Source organism: Carex rostrata, chromosome 13 (assembly GCF_964058835.1).
Source record: "Carex rostrata chromosome 13, lpCarRost1.2, whole genome shotgun sequence".
Lineage (NCBI taxonomy): Eukaryota > Viridiplantae > Streptophyta > Magnoliopsida > Poales > Cyperaceae > Carex > Carex rostrata.
Window position 1 is genome coordinate 4,663,417 of NC_135930.1, and position 8,072 is coordinate 4,671,488.

The 8,072-nt window shown below is 32.1% G+C and overlaps 1 pseudogene across 1 annotated transcript; it reads right to left on the reverse strand.

Moving 5' to 3' along the window:
* Nucleotides 1-211: 211 nt before the first annotated feature.
* Nucleotides 212-2,879, reverse strand: LOC144563850 (1-aminocyclopropane-1-carboxylate oxidase homolog pseudogene; annotated as a pseudogene). The gene is made up of 3 exons (XR_013514494.1): nucleotides 2,631-2,879; nucleotides 2,276-2,494; nucleotides 212-451 (listed from the first exon to the last, which is right to left on the reverse strand). The product of XR_013514494.1 is annotated as a 1-aminocyclopropane-1-carboxylate oxidase homolog pseudogene (transcript).
* Between the last annotated feature and the right edge of the window lie 5,193 nt (nucleotides 2,880-8,072).

Below are 8,072 nucleotides of genomic sequence, written 5' to 3' on the forward strand. Positions count from 1 at the left end.
AACTTATACATAAAATAGATACACAACATCTCATATTCAACACAATGGTTTAGAATGGTTAAATCTGTAGGATGAAAGGCTGAGATTGTCTCTGGACAGATACACCATTGAGTCCCCTTTATCTCAACGTGCTATTATAAGAGTACTGATATATGTTGATTGTCACATTAATTAAATATATTTTAAATATAACCGCTTAATACAGTTAAAGTCAAATTTTATAATAGCTTAGAACCGAAGTATTAGGCTCCTTTGAGAGGTAGGTCTTGACATAATCAGGAATAAGAAACTCCTGGTACAGTGGAGGATTCTCATCAGATAAGAGCACTTGAATGCCACCGAGATTGTCCTGGAGGAGCATTGTCAAGAAGGTTACATCGGTGTGCATGTGAAAACCCATTGTCAGCTCCGGCTGTGGACAAGGGGGATAATAATGGGAAAATATTTGTGTCTGAATAGTTCATGCTTTTAATACAGTCTGGAGGCATATTCCTAGCTGTTCTTCCTTTTTGTTGGGAGTGCTATCTCACTTACAAATTTATGAGTTAGGCATCAATCGAATTGTTGGTAATGGGAGGACTACCTTTTTTTGGTTAGATAGATGGTTCGGTGACTGTGCCTTGTATTGCGTTTACCCTAATCTCTTTAGAATCGCTTCCAACCAAAAGCTTTTAGTTTCTAATGCTTTCTCTCACTCTATTCTTGATATTCGTTTTACTAGACAACTAACAGGCATTTTTTTAACATAATGGATACATCTCTCTAACTCTTTAGTTTATAGCAATTTATTTACTGATCCAACATCTTCTGATAAAATTCCTTGGCGATGGACTAATTCTGGTTTATTCACTGTTCACTCTCTTTATTTGTGGTTGTTTTTTACTGGTATTTCCAATAAATCGTATACTACTTTATGGCATTCAAAAATTCTCCTAAAAATAAAATTTTTTATTTGATTACTTAGACAAGATAAAGTTCTCACTAAATGTAACTTAGCTAAAAAGGGATGGCAGGGTAGTGTTAATTGTCATTTTTGTGGTGAACCTGAGACCGTTGATCATCTTTTTGTAACATGCCCTTATATTTCTTTGCTTTGGTCATGGATAGGAAATTACAATAACTTTCATTATAATTGTCGTACTATTTCTGACTTGTGGCTTTTTGATAACTGGATTCCTTTAAAGGATTCATTACTTGTTGAATTAGTTCGTGCTGCCACTTTATGGTTAGTGTGGCTTACCAGAAATAAGATATGTTTCCAACACGTACCAGTCCCTAATGTTAGTTCTATAGGATCCGCTATTATAGCTTTAACTTCTTATTGGTGTAAGGCGAGACTTGATGACTCATACTTTAAATTAACTCTCATTTTACCTATGGATACAACTTATTTGAATCAGGCAGGTCCTCTGATGATACTTTCGGACACAAGCACTCAGGAAAGGGGAAGCCCCATGGGGGATTCAGACGAGGACGCTTTTCTTGGTTTAGAGGGGCCGGACCTTTCTAACTATTTGCGTGATAGGGTCGAGAATGGCTATTGATGGTCTCCTCATTGATTCTCCTGATGACATTTTTCTCCTTTTATGAGTGTTGCGGTTCGAAGTGTTCCGTATTAATTGCTCTAGTTGACTTAGTTGTTTTTAGTTGTATTTTGCCTTAGATGTTTCTATTTTCAGTTTATTTGTTATTGGTTTTGTATATTTTGAATTTTGTAAGGACTTGGGCGTTTCATAAAAAAACCAGGTGGTATCCCCACTTTTTCAAAAAAAAAAAATATATAGTCTGGAGGCAAGCCGAGTGCCACTGATAGCAACTCGTACAATCTCTTCGACTCGAGATATCCCCTTTTTGTAGTTCATAATTGCCTCCCTGAAATAAAACCATCATTGCCAATGACCAGGATGGTTGGTATTACTATTTACTACAGTAATGTATGTCATGAATCAAAGGATGCCATGTCTCATGTCCGGTTCTAAATTGTTAGAATTACAAGTTGTGCCTTTAAAAGGAATAGCATCATTTACATATCTATACTTATCAACTCAAGAGTGTTTCTTTCTGTCACTGGGACTGAAATACTAATTTGATAATATAAGAAATTTGCTATACCAATTAATTAATTATGTACCAGAAACATAACTAGAATTAGAAAAACAAAAAGAAAAGAAGCTTATGTAAAATTCGAATTGGTATAAATTTCTCTTGGATAGTAAGAGGTTTCTACCTGCATACCAATGGTATTTCAGTAGGATCCAACGATCCGTCAAAAAGTGCAAATAAGCGAGTCGCGCCAAATGGCTGCATCCAACTGAAACAGGTTGGAGACAAACTTCACATTGTTTGAAAAATCGTGGCTGTAGAGCTTCTTCTTCACCTCCTGATTTCCCTCATGAAACTCTTTTACTTTTTCGATGACATTGTCTAACTCCTCTTTTGCGATCCCATGATTCACCACCTGGAAAACTCCCCATGAAACGGATGCTTGCCGTACCTGTTAGAGCAATGTCATCAACCACCCCCCAATAGATATGCAATAGTCAGTACTCAGTACCAAATACATGGCAGCTGACACAACAATACTCACAAAAGTCACAAGTGATATATAGGATTACTATTATGGTTCGTACCTCTTGAACAATCCTTTTATAGGAAGCGTCATCTTTGTCGATTGATTCAAGGTCTATGATGGGGACTTGGAGGTCAGGAACAGGTGACTCTAAGAATTCATCTCTATGATGAACAAAGATTTCGGGAATCCTGCTTATGCCGGAGTCGACGAGGCCTTTTACACCAGTTTTTGTCTCATCAAATTCTTGAAAATCTTTCGGAGAACTGTTGGTTTGAATGGGGCTACTTTTATTTGTCAGTGCTGCCATTTTGTTAGAGCTGATGAATGATTGGCCATGTGAGAGCTCTGTTTGTAATGATTTAATTTATAGTTCCCACGAGAAGAAATTGTAGTTAGTTTAACCTTACTTTATGAATTGTTACGTTATGACTTATGAATTGTTTCGTGGCATTTATTCTTTTCTAAGAAAGAAACGAGATGGAACAAATATTATGCATTGTCAGCAAAATAAAAAGTGAAATATGGCACAAAGAGTTGCTAATTAATCTACAAATTCTGCAATTTTTTACCGCATATTAGAACATTTACAAGGATGGTATATCTGAATTGAAGCTTATTTTTAAAAATATTTTGCCGTATCATTCTCCGAACTTGAATAAAGACTAGAAGTTAAATTTCAGTTGGACCAATCCATCAAACATCTCGAGAAATTTCAACTATTCAACAATTGTTGATAAAATATTAGGTTTTAGTTCAAGTGTCATTTGTATTATAATTAATTAAATTCTCCAATTAGGTGAGATACATATTACCTAACCGTTGGGCTGAGAATTAATTTGAAATAGCCTTTTATTATGTGCCTAATGATTGATTTTAGTTGCACCTTACTTACAGTGATGTGTATGGGATCTAATTCAAACCAAACATAAGAGATTGATGTCAACGTTTACCTGTATTGATATGACTAAGATTGGACATTGTTGTCATCAATTTTAATACTTATTTGTTTAATTAGACATATTTCAGATAGTAATATCACACTCGTATATTATTTGTTTATATGCAAACTATATTGTCTATGTACATGTTAAAGCTAAATTTATAGGTAATAACATACATAAGTAATTTAAGCCAGTATATATGTAAGTTTGTATATATTTTTTGTTTATATGTAAACTATTGTCTCGCATCCCAATTTGGCATATTCTTCAAATTAATTCCGAATTTCTTAAAATAAAAAAAATATTCCGAATTATCCATCTAACTAACAGAACTTTTACAATTTATTTAAAAAAGTTCAAGTTCAAAATGTATCGGAATTACATGTTATGGCATTTGTAAATTTTCTTCAGTTACGTGTTTTGCTTCAAGTCTATCAGTTTTCAAATGTTAGAGAAATTAATGAGATGTTATATAGAATTTTATAATAAATACTTAAGAAATTTCAGATCATTGATATGCGCATTTTACTTCAACTCGGATAATTAATTTCCAATTGCTCGAAAACTAGAATATAGATGTAAACATTCATCTTCAAGATTTACAAACGGAACAAATTTAATGTCATGTTTTCCTTCTCGACAAAATAGCCGAAATTTTTATTTATAAGAAAACGAAAAATTAAAAAATTAAAAATAGGAAATGTTGTATGGGAATTTCAAAAATGAGAAGACTGGAATAAACCATGGCGTCCCGCATCTCAAAGTAGGAAAAAAAATGACAAAAAAAAATTATTCATAGGACACTATGGCCCATCCAAACCAAAAAAAACAAAGCTGGACTATCATGGCCCATCCAGGTGCATAATCAAATTAAAATTTGAGTAGCACAAGGAATCCATGAAGTAATTTTTCTTAAAAAATAATTATTTCTTTGGTTGGAATGGACCATAGTGGCCCATTTTTTTTTTTTTTTTTTTGCTTTCTTTCGGTTTAGATGGGCCATGGCGTCCCACTTTCTTTTTTCCATTTTTTTCTTGGTTTAAGATGTGCCATGGCGTGGCTTATTCCTACCTTTCTATTTCTGAAATTCTCATACAACAATTACTATTTTTATTTTATTTTTCTTCATTTTCCTATGAATAAAAATTCCGGACAAAATAGTGTCCTCGCATAAGGTACACAATTGTTTTCTGAAAATAAAGTGTCCCATTTTGAGAATCATTGTTTGGTCCAACGTGGCAAATTAAGGTAATTTTTTTTCCTTTGGAGGTTGTAGATTCAAATTTCACATAAGAAAATTATTTATAAATATTAAATAGTTGGCTGGCTTAATTTCTAATTTTTACCAAAAAAATAAGTCTGTTTCCTTCTTCAAAAGAATAAAATGTACACTAATTAAATCTCTCAACCATAATATAATGAAAGTTTACAATAAATGGAAAGTAATGAATCAAAATAGAGAACTTAAGTATTGACCATATATGTATTTTAAAAATGATGGAGATCAGTTGCACTAATTTTACCTACCACAACATTGCCAATTAATATATCCAAATTGTAAACAATCTTTATAAAAAAAAATAGTTAAGGATTATTTAATTTATTTATAGATTTGGTCATTGGACTAGAAGGCAAAAGAACTTACTCTCAAATTACCCTATCAGAATAAAAAATGAGAGACTTTGGAGAATAAAGAATAAAAAAAACCTCTAGGCAATCGTACCGTATTCAATACAATAAGACGGATATAAGTAAGAGTTATTTCTTACCAATTAGCTTATAAAGTAATTAATAAATATATATATATATATATATATAAAAGATAGGCTAATGTGCTTTCGGTAGCATATGGGTCGAAATACACACGGTCTAAATTTGAAATTTCAAAATTCAAAAAGTCGATCTGAACCGTTCATCTTGTTCTCCATATTAATATGTGCTTGGTGACCAAATTTTACATTTTTCTGAATTTTTTTACTATTTATTAAGCCACTTTGAAAATCACTAATCCAACGGTTTTACTGTTTTGTTAAGCCACAGTTGGATCAGCAATTTTCAAAGTGGCTTAATAAATAGTAAAAAAAATTCAGAAAAATGTAAAATTTGGTCTCCAAGCACATATTAATATGAAGAACAAGATGAACGGTTCAGATCAACTTTTTCAATTTTGAAATTTCAAATTTGGACTGTATGTATTTCGGCCCATATGCTACTGAAAGCACATTAGCCTATCTCTCTCTCTCTATATATATATATGTATGTATGTATGTGTGTGTATAGAGAGAGGGATGGCACAAATGCCTCATTGTCTTTATGTCCCAATTATACCCTCAATATTTTTATCTTCAATTTAAAAGTTCAAACAAAAGATCTGAACCAACCAAAATGATATCCATGTTACAATATGATTGGAGACAAAATTTTATTTTTTTGAAATTTTTTTTACCATTTTTTAAGAAAGTTACAAAATCTTTGTTTTTAGATGATCAACAATTTCCTAGAAAAACAGTAATTAATTTTATAGCTATCTTAAAAAATAGGGAAAAAGTTCCAAAAAATATAAAATTTGACCTTTAAACATATTTTGACATGAATATCATTTTGAAGATCAAGATGTTGGAGTACAATTGAGCATGAAGCAATAAGACATTTGATTATATATATCCACACACACGCTCGCACACGCGCACACACAAGCTGGCTTTGGAGGGGCAAATAGAAAATAAGAAGATGAATATAATAAGGCTTTCTGATTCATATTCTGGTTGAGTGGTTGATCTATTCTTTAGATGGTAGGGTTAAAAAAAAAAAAAAAAAATTCAATAATCTTATAGACTATGGTAGGGTTCCCTTCTGGAAACGGGATCAACCACTCACTCCTGTTTCAAAAAAAAATTCAACAATCTTATTGTTTCAAAAAAAATCTCAACCATCGCTGTAGAAAAAATGCCAACACCCTTTTTTTGTTTCAAAAAAAAAAACCAGCCAATCTTTCAAAAAAAAAATTTATTATTTTAGTAGCCGCACTACAGTACCCATGCTACAGTAACTGCGCTATAGTACTCGTGATACAGTACCTGCACTTAGAGAAATAATGTATTATGATCCCTACTAATTATATAGTCTCAACCAGTATTGTAAAAAACGTCCGTTTAGACTGATTAATCGGTCGATTAGTCGTTGGCGATAACCAAACCGTTATTAATTTTTCCGATTAATCGGCCAATTATTTCCAATTATGACTGATTATTCCCGATTAATCGCTTGGCGGTACCCTATCCATCCAACGACCGCATACCGTTATTTACAACACTGGTCTTAACTAATTATTGTTCTAAAATTCCAACAACATCATTTCTCTATGATTCCCACTAATTATATAGTTTCCCTTTTACAATCCCAGCACTCGTTCTCGCATCAACATTTCTCTAACAAAAATAGTTGACTTCATAGGAATAAATACTTTAATGCACAGATATAAATACTTTCAGTACTTAATATAAATATTTTTAGTGTCATATGTAAAAAATACTTAGATATGTATACATTCGTAGTTATAAATACTTAGAAGATAAGATATTAACACTTAAAAAAATAATACTTTGATGCTGACTTGTTATGATTATCTCTTTTCGAGTTCTCCAATCATCTCCGCATCAGTCTTTCTCTAACAAAAATAGTTGACCTCATACGTATAAGCAAGTACATGTATAAATACTTGTACGGGGAGGTATAAATACTTGCGCGATGACGATCCTGAAAGTACGTTATCATAGATCTCATTTGAAAGAAAAAATTGCATAGGTATTAATAATATGAAAAAAATATTGTGGAGATTTTGCAGTCCATGCAGGAAGTTATCTTTCTGCATTTAATTTTAAGTGGTCTCCACACGGGTATAGTACAGGTACAGTGCTACGGGTACTATTATCTTCGCGCTATAGTACCCGCACAATAAATAATTGTTCACCTCATATATAGCTATAAATACTTCCGTACAGAGGTATTAATTCTTTAGGAAAAAATTCGAATTGTGAAATTTTTGCAATCCCCATAAAAATTTATTTTTCCACATTTAATTTTCAATGGTTTCCCTGCGGGTACAGTGTGGGTACTGTTATTAGCTTCCAAAAAAAAATCGGTTCCAAATTTGAATCCGTAACTCTCTTTTGAATATACCTATGCCAGCATAAAACTCAACTTTCTTTCTGTTTTCCTTTATTTTTTAATAATATTTCTATTAATAAAAAAAATTCTGATCTAATACTCGCTAATTTTTTGGGATCCAAAGTGTCAATTCTTCGGTACCAAAAAGTTATAAATGGTATACGTAGAGAAAGTCCATTAATGTAAAAGAAAAAAAAAAAAGGTGTATTTGACATATGCAATTCTAATCCAATGGGCCTGACGAACTGTTCTTCATCTAGAATATTAAATATCATTGCGTGTTTCTGCTTTATTCAATTATTGACAATAATATCCTATTCTAAAAATTTAATAATTTCGTCTATTTTCTCAATGTGTGCATTTAGCTACTTTTTACACACACATGCATTCAG